Source organism: Pipistrellus kuhlii, unplaced genomic scaffold (assembly GCF_014108245.1).
Source record: "Pipistrellus kuhlii isolate mPipKuh1 unplaced genomic scaffold, mPipKuh1.p scaffold_m20_p_3, whole genome shotgun sequence".
NCBI classification, from domain to species: Eukaryota; Metazoa; Chordata; class Mammalia; order Chiroptera; family Vespertilionidae; genus Pipistrellus; species Pipistrellus kuhlii.
This window is the reverse complement of record NW_023425529.1, coordinates 82,164,997-82,180,553: the sequence shown is the minus strand read 5'-3', so window position 1 is coordinate 82,180,553 and position 15,557 is coordinate 82,164,997. Positions and strand designations below refer to the sequence as shown.

General features: G+C 49.9%; 1 protein-coding gene across 6 annotated transcripts in view; it reads right to left on the bottom strand.

Annotated features, from left to right (window-relative positions):
• The window catches only part of IQSEC3 (IQ motif and Sec7 domain ArfGEF 3), a 104,930-nt gene that overhangs the window by 56,352 nt on the left and 33,021 nt on the right, over nucleotides 1-15,557 (bottom strand). The gene's annotated exons all lie outside the window — the stretch shown is intronic.

Here is a 15,557-nt window from a genome sequence, read left to right as displayed (position 1 = left end):
TGACTTTGACTCATTCATTGCCCCCAGAGAGAATCCATCCACCCTCCAATGTGCTCTAGTAATTCTAGGAACTTGCCTCTATTCCAGCAACAACCATTTTGCACTCTAATTTTTCAATGAAGTGTCTGTCTTTCTCCTCCCCTAGTCTGTGCCATACACTTCTTTTCTCACAGGTGCTTATGGCTGGCTCATGAAGCGTGCTTAATAAATGTTCAGTGAAAGGATGGATGGACATGTAGGTGGATGACTATCATTTAATCTGTTATGCTTTCCCAAGGGCAGAGCTACTGGGTTGGGTTTGGTGATGCAAGCTTCAAAGAATGACTTCCTTACTCAGCCACAAAAAGAATGAAATCTAAAGAACAAAATAAAGAGTGGCTTCCTGTTCGGCTTTGGGAGTGGTGCGGGAGCCTGCCTTCAGTAGTCAGCCCCTTCCGCTACTTCAGGGCTGTCTCAGCTGCAGAGAGCTCCTTGGCCCAAAGTCACGTCCTTTCCAGGGCTGTCTGCTGCTAATGAGTAATTGAGGTGGTGATATAAAGGCTCAGCATCAACAAGGAGTGAGTTGATAGGTTGTTCTTATTCCAGAGCTCACAGAGGATTGGCCACATCTTCTGTTGCACTTCTGTTGCATTTGCATTCTCCCTTTGCTCCATGCTGTGTTCCTCCCCGCCCTTCCATAGGTGTTGATCCCAAGTGCATCCCCTAGTAATCATTTGGCTCCCTGAGCTCAGAGTCTGCTTCCTGAAGAACCCAGTCAGTGACAGATACCCAGCTTTTCATTTCCTTCCTTTTCCTCAACAGCAGGATTACCCTTGTCTCTCTACCCCCAGACCTGTGAACATTTCTGGGTTCACATACCTTTGATAAGAACCCTGGGCTCTCTTCCCAGAAAAATGCACATTGTTTCATACATTCCAAAATTTACCCCCACGATCAGAGGTCTTACAGACTCCATGGACCCAGGCTAAAAACACTATTCTGAAGAGAGGATCATGGATTATCTTCCATATGCTGAGGACAGTGCCAAGAGCTGCAGGCAGCTCTGTCCCTACAAAGAAAATGTTTGTGCCACACACCAAAGAGCTCCCAGACACAGGTCACTGTTGTCCTCAACTCTGAGGGAATCCTCGTTCACAAGAAAGAAAGCTTGAGTGGCATGAGGTCCCTGGCTCAGCAGCTTACTAACTGGGTGACCCTATGCAAGATACCTTACTTTTCTGCTCTGCAGTTTTCTCATTTGCAACACGGGGATGTAAATATCTCTCTTCCAAAAGAGTGAGGAAGGGAAATGACTTCCTAGATTGGCATGTGGGCCCAGGGGAAATGTAGTCTTTCCATAAGAGGAATGAGGGAGAAGGAAGCACCTGTCAGGAACCCGAGTCCCTGCGAGGAGCTGGAGGGGCCAGAACTGCAGCGCTGTGTGAGGGCAAGGCGAGGGTCTGGGCTCTGTTTGGAGAGAAGATGTCAGGGGTGGGAGCGGCCAGCCTCAGGCTTCCATACCAGAAGCTGGTTTGGGGGCGGGGGGCAAGAGGGTGGCCCTTGGCACAAAGGTGGAGAGAGGAATGAGGAGGACTATAGGCCCAGCTCTGAGGCTTGTTGGTACTGACGGTGGTGGGCAGGTTGTGGGTGTGGGGGAGAGGCTGCTTTCCCATGGGCACAGTGGCTAGAACAGTAATTACTAGAGACTTGCTATGGTGTTTTAAAGGCCACAGGCCTCTTCAGACTGGAGGATTTCCCCGCACTAGATTATTCCAGACCCGGCAAGCTCTTCCGGGATGAAGAAACGAGGCATTTTTTCAGACAAAAAGCTAGTAACATGCCTCACATCTCGAGATTTTTCAGCCTTTATTAAAACACATCTTTCTCTCCCTTGTCCGAATCAATAAAGTGATCTTAGGTGGTCAGAATAAGGGAACAAGGGAAGCCCAGGCACCCTTTGAGGTTCAGATGGTACTGGGGAGGGTTGAGTGAACCGAGGGCCAGTGTTAAAAACAAATTCACTCTGTGCTGCTTCAGAGCACAGGCTGGAAATGGTGCTCCAGGTGGTGGAGAGAGCATTGGGAGTCCGGTGGCCTCTGCTCACAGTGTTCACATAACCTTAGGCATCTTCTCTCTGGACCTCTTTCCTCATCATGAAATGGGCAGTTTGAGCAAGTTGTTGTGACATCTGGAAGGAAGGAGGGCCACTCCTCCCTCTCCCTTCCCCTACACTGGCCCAGGGCCCACACGCACCATCCCTGTTACGCCCACCAGTCAGCCCTCCACACCCAAGAACACAGCACCGGCCTCCCCCTGCCTCCCTATGTCATCTAATCCACGCCAGCACCTCCTCTGGCCCTGGCTCTGTGACCTCCATTATTTGAGCTGAAAGCCAGGTCTCAGAATAGAAAGCCCTGGAGGAGGGCAGCTGTGGCTTTCTGGGCTCATCCACGTGCAGTCACTGCCCTGACTTCATCCGTTTTGACAGAAGAGCCTCCCTCCCTCTCCCAAGGGCCCCGAGAAAGTAAGTTATTCTCTCTCCTGTCGGCTCCTTGGAGACTCCCACCTCTGGTCTCACAGCCGCTCCAAACCTGTCTGGTTTGTCTGTGGGGCTTTCTGTCAAAGGGATCTTAGCACTTCTTGAGCTTGTGCCTGTCCCAACCCAGGCCCACAGTACCAAGGGGCTCACTCCAGGCGGGCAGCCTGTGCCCAGATGCCCAATGTGGGAGCACCTCTGCTGAGCTCACCCCCCAGTGGAACACTAGCCCCTGGCACACCCCAGAGACACCTTATCTAGAAGCTTCCTCAGGATAGCTCCCTCACAGGCTCCCCAGCTGGCCACACTGACTAATGCCATCTTATAGCCCCCGGAATCCTAATATTTTTTATTACTTTATTTTCTCACAAATAGGCATGGATCTGGTAGCAAAGTCAAGCTCTAAGGACATCCTACCTGTTCCCTGCCCCTTACACACACACACACACACACACACACACACACACACACACACACACAGTTTCACAAATGCGTGCTTCTCTCACCCAGGCACACAGGCTCAGTGTACACCCAAGTACACCTGGCGCACTTTTGTGTGTGCTGTGTTATTACCCCTAAGACAGGATATTTCCAACACTCTCATCTCACCAACCTTGAGATGAAGCTCCAGATCGGCTCCCCTTCAAACTCTCCCAGAACATACGACCTAAGCCAGCCCCTAATATTTACAGCCCAGTGAACTCTGGTTTTCATTTCATTTTTCCTTTTATTATGAACCAGTCTATAATGTGAATATGAATAACATACATAAGGTATAAAGGAAAATACACACCTGCACCCAGCTTGAGAAATCGCCCATCAGAAAGAAGCCTTAATACCCGTCTATTCCTCCTCAGAGGAATCCCTGTACCGCACCCATGTTCATCATTTCCTAGCTTTCCCTTCAGGCAGAGTCCCCTGTGTAAGCATGATGGCTGCTTGGCAGGAGCACACGTGGCACAGTATGCTGGGTGGGAGGCTCAGGAACACCCCAGGTCTGACAGCCCCTAAAGGGGTCAGGAGGCCCCTCCTATGTGGTGGCAGGACTGCAGAGATGGCCCTGGTCCGACTGCAGCTGGGTGTGCCCATTACTTCAGCAAGGGAGACTTTCAGGGAAGAAAATGGACTTGTCCCTTAACGACCCACCTGCCCTGCTGTTCCTTTCTGGCCTGGGTATGTAATAATCTCCAAATGGATCATGGTGACTGTCGGGAGCCCTGGGGTGAGGCTGGAAGAGGTGTGCTGAAGAGAGATGTTAGCTGTTTAGCATCTGGGGGTGGGTCCAGGGTGCGAGAGCCTCAGGGGTCCTGCAAGGGATGAGCACATGAGGCTGCGGGCAGTGTTGGCCAACTCATGATCAGGGGCAGCACTATGTCAGCTCCAATGTGGCTCGGGGCTGGGCTGCCTGGGTCTGAATGCTGGCTCTGCCTTTCACCTACTGCATGGCTTTGGGCACATTGCTTAACCTCCTTGTGCCTCACTTTTCTTTCTGTGAAAGAATTAGGTAGTGATATATGTCACACACTCAGTAACCCCTACAGAAGTAGTAACTATCTTTTACCTTTTTAGAATTTCCAACATGCTATTTTGCTAAATAAGAAAAACTGTTAAAATTGCTCTTTAATTTTCCTATCCTATCTAATAAAAGAGTAATATGAAAATTGACCATCACTCCAACACACAAGATGGCTGCCCCCATGTGGACACAATATGGCCACCACAAGATGGCCAGCAGGGGAGGGCAACTGGGAGGGACCAGGCTTGCAAGGGAGGGAAGTTGGGGGCAATCAAGCCTGCAAGGGAGGGCAGTTAGGGGTGACCAGGTCAGCAGAGGAGCAGTTAGGCATCAATCAGGCTGGCAAGGGAGTGGTTAGGAGATGATCTAGCTGGCAGGCAGAAGTGGTTAGGAGCAATCAGGAAGGCAGGCAGGTGAGTATTTGGAAGCCAGCAGTGCTGAATTGTGAGAGGGATCTCAGATTGGAGAGGGTTCAGGCTGGGCTGAGGGACACCCCCCTCCTGTGTATGAATTTCATGCACCAGGCCTCTAGTCCTATATAATAAAGAGGTAATATGCTAATTAACCCTCACACCATCATAAGATGGCTGTACCCACAGTGGAGGTGGGGTTCCCATAATGAGCAATCAGCAGGGACCTGAGGCTGTGTGGCACTGGACTGGGGCAGGGCACCTGAGGCTGCACCCCCCACCTGCCAGGGCTGGACGGGGGACCTGAGGCTGCACCCCCTGCCTGGCACCAGGCCAGGGGATCTGAGGCTGTGTCCCCCACCCAGTGGGACTTGATGGGGATGGGGCTGGCCTGGTCTGGATCTCAACCAATGGGAGTGGGGCTAGCCAGGTCTAGAGGTCTGGGTCTTATGTGATTTCGAGGCACATGTGAATGGGAGGGGACTTGACTCTGGGTCCTGCAGTGTGCTCCTGACTCTGACAGGAGAAAGATTTTCGTATACATTTTACTAATTTCTTTCATCTCTGACACGTCTATTAATATAGAGAAAGGGCAAATAGCAATATTAAAATATTTCCTCTAATTAATTCCCTTTTAATGTGCACAAATTTTGTGCACCGGGTCACTAGTTTATATATATAAAAGCATAATATGCTAGTCATCCCTCCAACTGTTGGACTGTTCAACCAGTCGCTACAATGTGCATTGACTACCAGGGGGCAGATGCTCCAACTGGTAGGTTATCTTTCTGCTGGGGTCCTGGGACTGGGCAAGACAGGCCGGACACTCCTTGGAGCCTTCCTGTCGTCCCTCTCCAGCCCCGATTGATCATGCACTGGTACAGACCCTCTTGCAATCTGGGACCCCTGGGGGGATGTCGAAGAGTTGATTTCAGCCTGATCCCTGCAGGCCAGGCCAAGGGACCCCATTGGTACATGAGTCTGTGCACTTGGCCTCTAGTAATATTATAAAAAAATATGAAAAGTAGGAAGGATGTAATTTCAGAATAAAAAAAAGTCCTTTAACTTGAACTATCATTTTTTATGTTCTTGGTGTTTTGTGCTAGAATTCTTTAAATGGAGAAGTGTACAAATTACACTTTTCTTAATGGTGTAATTACTGAAGCTCTGAGCTAGAGGTGATGCCAAGAGGAGCTCATCAGAAGGCAGTAAGGGCTGGGAGGCAGCAGATTGTAACGAGATGAGATTGAGAACCAGATAGACCCACTGTGGTTAAAATCTGGCCATTCCCTATCGGTGTTAGTTCCTTAACTTCTCTGAGCCAATTTCCTCATGTGTGAAGTTCAGATGCTTGCCACATGATTTTGCTGGGAGAGTTAGCAAAATAATGTCCATTAAGCCTCTGGCACCAATGTGATGCTCAGTAAAGGTAGGTTGCCTACCCTAATCTGGGCTGGTGGTGCTTCCCTACCTTCTGGCTCATGAGCAATTGCTCCCTGCAGAACAAAGACCTGGTCTTGTCCTTCTTGGATCTGTCGTAGAGCCCTGTGATGGTGACCTACACAAACCATGTGTGCACACAGCCCAACCCAGATGCAGGACATGAGACCTGAAGTTCCTTCATTTCACCCTTCTCCTGGTGCAACCCAGATCAGTCCTAGCTCACCCCAAAGTAGATGTTTCTTCGGTCCTGAGCCATTTCCAGGGAAGGATGGATATCCTTCCAGCTCCTTACAGGCTCAGTTTTACTACATGCCAGGGGAAAGGGACACTGATGGCCCACAGGTGTGTGCTTGCCAAAACGGGACACAAGAGATAGAGATGGCAGAATTACCTATAACGTAGGATATTGCTCTGGACATTTATTAAGTTACGAAGTAGCAAGATTCCTACCTGTTTCTCTACAGCCATCTTCCTTATCTTCACCTTTCCTACTGGAGGTTCTTCCTAATATCTAGCTTCAATCTTCCTTGCTGCAGTAGAAACTACTTACAGTATGAGAATGGCCCTGCTATTTCCCACATGTCTGTGGTTTCCAACGTGTTTAGGAGGAAGGAACACTGCAGGACACACCAGCTTTGGGAAGAAGCCTCAGAAATCCCAGGATTGGGCGCCCTCCACAGGCAGGGCAGGAATCAGTGCCAGGCCATCAACGGTTTCCTGGGGGGTTAAATGGTCTCCTTCTCTTAAGAGAACAGACAGTCAAACTGGCAAGAAGATTTTCTTGATACAAGTGCCTCTGCTCTTACTCTCATCCCAGCCTGCACTGTGACGGCCTGGTGCGGGGAGAAATCACTTCCTCTCCTGCCCTGACGGCTAGAAACACTCTTTCCCCGCCGTGGCCCTGCTTGATTGGCATTCATCTGGGCCATTAGCTTCTCTGGCCTCTTTCTCCAGTTAGTCCTTCAGTTCTGAAAGCCTCTTTCTCTCTCTGATATCATGCTCTTTCCAGCCGACACGCACTGCGTTTGAATAGAAACATCTGAAAGACTGCTTCCTCCGCCTCCTCCATGCCCATTGTCTGCCATCCAAAGAAGAGATGAACCCTCTCCGTGAAGGGCATGGCTCAGTGACCCCCAACAACCTGCAAGGAGTGTGTCCCTTGCTGCTTGCCATACCAGGGGCTCTGCCACTACGTTCTCACACTTGAAGTACTCAAGACATTCTCTCCCAATGGAGCTTCTACACCCCTTCTCCTGGGACTCCTAGATTTTAACAGACTTCCTCATCTTTGCTCTTGAAAATCCAGTTTTAAAATAGCTTTATTATTGCATGCTGACTATATACCAGATACCTTGCCATGCATCATCTCATTTAACTCTCGCAACTACCCTAAGAGGTAAGTGGTATTATGACCCCCATTTTACAGATAAGTAAATTGAGGGTGAGAACACTTAGTAATTTAAGCAAGGTCACAGAGTTAATAAGTGGCCATGCCAGGACTAGAACTAGGATTTGAATTGCTCTCTCTTATGTTCTCAGCTGCTCCACATTCTAGCGCTTCCTTGAAGTCGTTCTGAATTGGTCTCATAGCCCAGGACACTCCTTTACCACCTCCTCACCTCTCTCTTCCTTTCCAAGCTAGAAGGGAAGCTGTGAAAGTCTTCTGCTGCTCAGTCCTCTGTCCTTGGAGTGTTAAGGTCATGCTGACTGTGCACTTCAGCATCCTTCATCCTCATCATTTCTGTCCTGGGAGTGAACAGTGTGCACCTCGATGTAGGACCAATGCTGAAGCCTACCAGCACCGGGAGTGGGGGTGTGGGGGAGGGTGTGTGGGGGGGAGCTCTCCCTGTGGCATGCTGGGGACACATTGTCCAGACTGCAGCACTCAAATGTGTGGAGAACAGGGAAAATGAGAGGAGGTGCTTGTGCAAGGACTACAGGTTATGAGTGAGATGAGTTTGTTCTCCTTTTTAAATTTTCTTTTTATGTTTTACCAGTAAGTAAAACAGAGAAAGGAAAATTCCATGCACTGGCCTATCCAAGACGTTTTCCCCCCACAGGCTCATACTAGTCTGCATGTCACCTTTCTCATCTGCCTCTTGGGTCTCCTGTCTGTGTCATACCACTTGCCCTTTGTTTTGCTTGTGAATGGATGTTCCTGGTCTCCCCGTGTGTATGTCTCATTCTTGGCCCGGGCACAGTGCCTTCTTCTAGAATTGCTGCCGGAGGGGCTTGGGGGTTAGACAGCGCCCCTTCCCCCATCACGTCTTAGCTGAGGACACGGCAGCACAGGGAAGGGGAGTTCCTGGTCTGTGAGGTGGTGCGAAGCCCCAGCTTCATCAGGACTTCTGCCTCGCTCTGCACGGGACCGGCTGTGAGACCTGGGCAAGGCACCTTTCTCGGGTCCACGGGGTCCTCTGCTAATAGAGGGCCGCTGCGCACCTTGGCTCGCTTCCCGCCGTGACATCCTGAGATTCTAAATGAACAGACGCTTCTCTTTGCTCCCGCTGGCACCTGTCCCCGCCAGAGACAACACATGCCAGTCTTCCCTCAGACCAGCTGTCTTCCCCGTTTTGCTTTTTAATTGTCACAAAAGAAATCTCTGGAAATCTCCCTTCTTAAGCCGTTCCAAGGCCCCTCAGAGGCAGTAATGCCTGTAAGGATGCCTGGTGTGATTAAATCACTCTCGCTATAGAGCAAGATTATTTCCTCTTTTTTGATTTTATAAAACAAATCTAAAACCTCTTTTGTCATACCTCAGAAACACTTATTGGAATTATAAATTATGTTCATGGTAAAGATAAATGAATAAGCAAAGATGCCCTTTCGGAGGAGAAAAGCAAGACAAGAAAAGCACAGGAGATGCTGAAAAATCTCTAGGCCTGCAAAGAGAGGTGACTCTCCGGGAATAGAAGAAGTCTATAGCCAAAGACTCAAACAGGAAGTTTTTGGTTAATAAAACAAGAATGTGTTTCCCAGAAAATGGTTCAAAACTCTACATTAATGAAGGCTGACTGAACAGAGATAGCCTGACATTCCTTATGGTTTATTTCATTTTGTTGTTCTGGGTTATCTTTAGTTATGTTTGTTTCTTTAAATAATAAAGTCTAGAGCTTTTTTTTATCTCTAAAAATGTCATCTGGGTCATCTCTCTCCTCAGTTTAATTGTGCTGATGTGTTTACCTAATTTGCCTGGAGTCCGAAAGCAACCTCGTGCACAGGGTGGACGGGCAGGAAAGAAAGGCCTGGCCTTCTCAACCCTTGACCTCCAAGCCAAGTTCTCTCAAGGAGCTGGCCCTGAGCAGCCTGCTTCCTGTGGCTGGGAGGCGGGAGCCAGCTGTTCGTGCCCAGTCACACTTTCACGCCCCAGCTACACTTGCACTTCTTGTGCCTAAAACACCTCCCTTTGCCTTTTTTAAACACTCCCCTTTGCCTTTTTAAAACACCTCCCTTTGGTTATCTGACTCCAGCGTAGAAGCTACAACAGATGCTTGGCTCAGATCTTCATTCTGTCGTTTACCAGATGGACCTTGGGTAAGTCATTCATTATCTCTCATCCTCAGTCTCTGTTTCTAACATGGGAATAATAACCACGTTTTATGAGCTTTTAGTGAGCATGACATACTACTTATGTAGCACCGAAGCAAGTGCTCAGTAAATGACAGCTTATATTCTCCTTCCCTCTCTCACAGACAAGGGACACAAAATACCAACAGTGGGAGGGATTCTCCGATCATCTCTAAATGTGGCTGGCAGGAAGCTGTCCGCCCTAATTGGCAGCTCTTTGAAGGTGGGCTCCGACCCAGCCTCGCTCACACAGTGTAGCCCGCTGCTCAGCCCCATGGTTTCCTAAGTCCCTTCAGATGACAGCCTGAACCCCAGGAAGAGACCAGTTGTAGAGGGAAAACATGCAAGGAAATTGGCTGGACAAGTACTTGACTCCAAACACGAGTTTCACATCCCAGCTGAGGAAAGTCCTCTGAACAAAAGGGCAAACATCGTGACAAGACAAAGCTTTCCTAACATGTTCGGGAAGTAGTGTGGGTACTCATTGCAAGGCATCACAGATCACAGTGTTTGGATATCTTTTGTTTTTGTGCCTATTAGTCTGGTAGGGAAGATACAGGTGGAGCCATAAGCATGGGGAGGTGAAGCGACAGGCCACATAGCTCCCTGGGGGACAGATTTCACCAGCTCTCGGATCAAATTCTGCCATTTTGTGTGGTCACCCTCAGGTAAGGAGTCCAGCCAAGGTGGACTCTGCTTAATTAAACAAGATCCTCAGAAGACTGGCGAGCAAATTTGCTCAAAAAGCCCAAATAAGAAGGAGCAGCCCCTCCCCTACCCCTGCTGTGTCCCACATCAGACACAGTTCTCAGTCTCCAGAGTCCCACGTGGGCCAAGCAGGCAGGATGCTCCACTCCAGGGCATGGCATGGGAATGTTTACAGCCCTAGGTCAGGTCCCAGAAGCCCAACGCTTGCAAAGGCTTCTGAGAACTAACCAATGGCCTGCCCCCACCAAACCCCCACCCCATGGATTGGGAGGGAAGCTGAGGCTTCTCTGTGCCTCTGGGGACTGGGAGCAGACAGTCCTGCAGCCCCAGAACAACCCCCCACCCCTACTGGTGGGTAGGCAGGTTTCCCAGCAGCCTCTGAGCCTCGGATGTGACAAATAGAGTAGGCACTGACACCAAAGCTCCCAAGCCCAGCAGTTTGAAGACTAAACTGTATTGATTGAGAATTTAATTGCTCCATAATGGTTGAGTAAACATGGCGAGTCTATTGATCATGCCTAAGGCAGGCTGGAGAGAGAGGAAGGTCCCCGGATGCACAGGACAGTGCCAGCTAACATAGTGCTCTTCCGGATAGCCATCCTGGGAAGGGCGTCCCTCCCTCAGGGGCCTCAGCCTCTGCTGCACACAGTCTTCGGGCTAGTTAGCAGGTGACAGGCAAGAAGGATGGAGGCACCAGGAGGTTCTGGTTAGGGCAGGTGGCTTTCTCAATGAATGTATGCAGTCAGTGAGCAATGCAGGCCACAAAGTCCTTATTTTTTAATGAGGGCACTGAAAAACCCAGTACATAGGAAAATAAAACCCCAGAAACCTGTGCACTAATATAATGACAGTGGTTAATTCCATCTGACTGGATTCAATTTTTATTTTCTTTATGTTCCTGTATTTTTCACATTTCCCACTCCTAGCAAATGTAACTGGTAATCAGAGAAAATAAGTGTTATTTAGTATTAAATGAAATGTCTCAAAAAACTTCTGCTATGCTATTAAATAAAAAACTCCTAGCAGAAGCTCGGTGGAAAGAGGTTAGACCTGGGCTCACCTTCCAGCTCCAAACCGATCTGCAGTGGTTCCTCTATCAAAATATCGAACTTCTGCAGAAACCGGTTTAGCTCAGTGGATAGAGCGTCAGCCTGCAGACTGAAAGGTCCCAGGTTCGATTCCGGTCAGAGGTATGTACCTTGGTTGCGGGCACATCCCTAGTGGGGGGTGTGCAGGAGGGAACTGATCGATGTTTCTCTCTCATCAATGTGTCTAACTCTCTCCCTTCCTCTCCCTTCCTCTCTGTAAAAAATCAATAAAATATGTATTTTAAAAAAGATACCAAACTTCTCTCCTTCCTAGATTCCTTATCTGTCAATGGGAATAGCAGTATCTCACAGTATTTGGTGAGATAAAATATTGATAGTGCTCCGTGCAACAACACTGGCATGACCAATAAATACTATATTGAATAAATATGAGTCTTCCATCCTGGAGCAGGTCAGGGTGGTTGAGAAGGAAGGACCAAATATTGAGGGTGAATCAGTTCATTTGCAGGGGCCCAGAATGCCACCATCCACACTCCTATCTCCTCCTCCTGCTCCCCAGGGCTGGGGTTGTTCTGTTTCCTCCTAGCACCTCCTCTCTCTAATGCGCGCCCCCCCCCCCCCCCAGCCTCCCAAAATCGCCCTTATAGAAGCCCGTCTTCCTCATCTTGCCTCGTTGCCACTCACGGAGACAAATGGGCTAGATGCCAGTAGGTAGCTGGCCAGCGCCAGGGTCATTGTTCCAAACGTCACCAAGAGCCTGAGAGGGAGGGTCCCTGCTCCCATAGAAAGTAGGGCTGCAATTACTGTCTATTCAGTTCCCCAGAATAAAGCCCTGCCGTCAGCTAGCAGCGAGGATGAAAGAGGCTGGCACGGCCTGCTGCCCCTGGCTGGCTCTGGGCCCAGCTCTCACCTGAGGGCCTATTACCCTGGTAAGCATAGAGTGCTGCCTAGGGATGTGTGAGCCTAAGCACAATGGAGCCCATGATAACTCTGTGCCATCCCCATAACTGTTCCATTATACCCAAGACACAATGCCTACCACTCAGCCTCCCTCTGTAGACAGCAGCTTCTGGACTCGCTCTTCCCGCTTCTGGGAACATCACCACCTGGCAGACTCCAGGTCCCCAGAGAGATTTCTCCTGAGTCCATCCCTCAAAGGCTGTTCTACAGGTGGCGGGGGAGGCTGTGCCAGCACACACTAACAGGCTGGAGCTTCCCCCTCTTTGGAAGGAAGTGAGGGTCTCTCTGGGGCCCTGGGGCTCTCCCCTGGGCTGAGGGTTTGCCTCAGGTTGCGGCAGCAGCAGCTCCTCTCTCCCCAGGATCAGCTGTGGGTGATAGGCTTACACAGATCAGCTGCCATTCAGCCCCAGGGCTTGAGACCAGTGGCTCATGGAAAGCGATTTTTGCTCAGTCCCACAGCTTGGGTTGGGGACAGGGAGGAGACAGGCCCCCAGCCCCAACATTTGTGCTGACCTTGGTCACCACTGGCGTCGGGGTACAGAGGAAGAAGGTGAGGGGGGGGTCTCTGTGACCAGCTCTGAGGTCACACGGAAGACCTCAATGACCCTAGATCTGACGATTGGTTTGGATTTCTTATATTGGTGTCTCCTGTAGAGATCAACAGGCTAATTCTGAGAAATGCTCGGAGGGGCTTAAGGCTGGCTGAGCTGGTGGGAAACCAGACTGACCAGTGGGGAGGAGCCTGGCTCTCTTTGGATGGCTCTGTGACGCGCCCACCCTGAGCTGCCGTCAGCTTGCTCTCTGGCCTCTACTTCCTTGTAGAGAAACTCACCGGGGCTTGAGCTACACAGGAGGCGGGACACCTGGCTAAAGGAGAGGGATTCGGGACTGTGAAGGAGTCAAGGATAGGGTTGGGAGCAGGGATGTTGGGAATCTGATGGGAGAAAATGTATCTCAGGATGGAATTCCCCCAAGAATCCAAGCACAGACAGATCGACTGACACACTGAACAAAAACATCAAGGTAGCCTTCTTCCAGAGAAGCCGAGAAACTGTCATCAGAGAGACAGACAGACAAACAGAAACACACTCTAGGAAACTACAAACCAGACAGACAGGACAGCTTGGAATACCTGGGGACAGAGACAGACAACAGCTGGACCAATTTGGGTGCAAGCGTCCCTGCCCCACCCGAGGGGAGGGCTGCCATAGGTCAGAAAGCCTTCCACCCACCTCCCTCCCTAGAGCACCTCCACCCCAAGCTTGGGGCCTGCCCTTCAAGGGGTTCCCCAGACAATAGGTTTGCTACAATCCCACCCCGAATCTTAGAAAATAACCCTCTTCCCTTGGAGCCCAGGTCCCATGAGGGGCAGCACCCTTCCCTGCCTCCACGTATACCGGCCTCTCTCCCACCCCTTCCTCCCAGGAGCCAGACTGCAGGGTGGGTCTAGCAGAAGAGTGTTAGCACGTGGAAGAGTGGGAGGGGTGAGTGTGAGAGAGAGGAAGGACCAGGGAAAAGTCAAGGGAAGATTTCTGTTGCTGGGGCCCCTGGCACCGACTTTGTGAGGATATGAAGTTACCCGTCCTCACCAATGCCTGGTGCTCAGGGAGCAACAATTACCTGTCCGCTGAAGTAAGTTGGACTGATGGAGGGGGAGGCAGACTACACAGCTTTCCTTGCTTCTCCTTCGCTGCCAGGGAGGACATTTTTAGGAAGAAGACTCAGACATATCTCTGAACAGTGACAGCTCATGGAAGAAGCCAGGGCCCCCTATTTCTTTCCTCCCAGACCACTCTCACACCACTCCACCCTCTGTCCTCTCTCCTTTCTCTCCACTTTCGCATTCTTTCATTTCTCTTCTTCCTTCCGGTTTCTAGGTGAGCCATTTCCCACTTGGAGGCATTGCGGTGTCCCGCTAGATGGGGAGCTCCCGGGAATCCAAGTGGCCTTCGTTGTCCTGTGTCCCGGCACAGAACATGGCACAGAGACTACCAGGCATGGCACAGAGCCTGGTCCTTCCCTTTGCCTTCTGCCCTCTAACGTGGTTGGCTGCAGGGAACACCATGCCTCCCGAAGACCCGGACTGAAGGGTCTGGAGGCGTTACTGTGGCCCCACTGCCCTGGTTCCCTCCTCAGAGTCCTGCCTCATGCCCAGCCCCTCTGACTTCTTTAAGGGAAATGAGCAGTAACGCCTTCCAGTGGGGTGTTTTCTGTCCTTAAGTTCGATAGCCATCATCTCCGATTATTATCTATTAATAGTTATTTTCCAAGGAAGAAAGGGAATGATGATGGGATTGTTAAATCTTAAACCTGGAAGTGGCAAGCAGGGAGTCAAACCCCGTCAGTGTGCATCTGGGCGTCGGTACTTACTGGCTGTGGGACTGTGGGCCAATCCCATAAGTGCTCTGAGCTCACTCACCTCTCAGGTAAGACAGGGCTTATAAAATCTGCCTGGTCTTATTCTCTTAAGCAGGTGAGAAGCTCAGTGAGGTTACATGTAAATGTCATTTTTCTAGACAGACCAACCCCTTCATTATACTGATGTGGAAACTGAGGCCCAGGGGAGTTATGTCACTTGCCCAAATTCATTCTGACAACAGGAGACTGTACCTGGGGCAAGTTTTTTGTCTCAAATCGAAGGATCATGACTGAGTGAAGTAAAGAACAAGAGAAATATGCAGGACTGTGAGACAGGAAAAATTGGTGGGAAAGAGAAGAAAATGAAGTGGAATAAGGGACAGAGACTGACAGCACACACATCAAGATGAGAGGGTGCAGAAACTGATGTGGGCGGGGAGGAGGGGAATGGAGGAGCAGCAGGGCAGCCAGATAGATGAATGTGGGAGGAGAAAGATGAAAGCATGATGGAGAGAGAACACAAGGGAAGGAGACAGGAAGAAAGAGGGCATCTGAATAACCCAAAACAAGATGAAGGAGAAAGCTTGGGACAGTGACACCAAATCTCGACTTTTCACTAGTACTTGCCTTCCTTCCCAAGTTGTCAGATAACTCATTGAAGGTTGAAAAATCCCTGAAATTAAAATCAGCCATCTTGACTTCCTTATGGAAGGAGAAAGATCAGGAAGACAAATGGAAATATCTGATCTAAGAGGACAGTGGGAACTCTCATTGGTTAAGCAGCTATTGTGCTCTGTAATTACAGCCACCTTTATTTCCCTGATGTTTAAAAATGTGACCTACATAGGTCACTTAGAGGGGAGCAGTATAGGAAAGGGTATAATGACCTCAAAGGTAGGGAATGGCTCATCTGGGGTCCAGAGGAGGCAACGAGAAATGGAAGTACGAGGAAGGAAGTAAAAACAAACAGCACAAGACTCCAGGAAGAGACCAAATGGTGCGGTGGTGTGTGCTTTGCTCCGAGGGGAAGG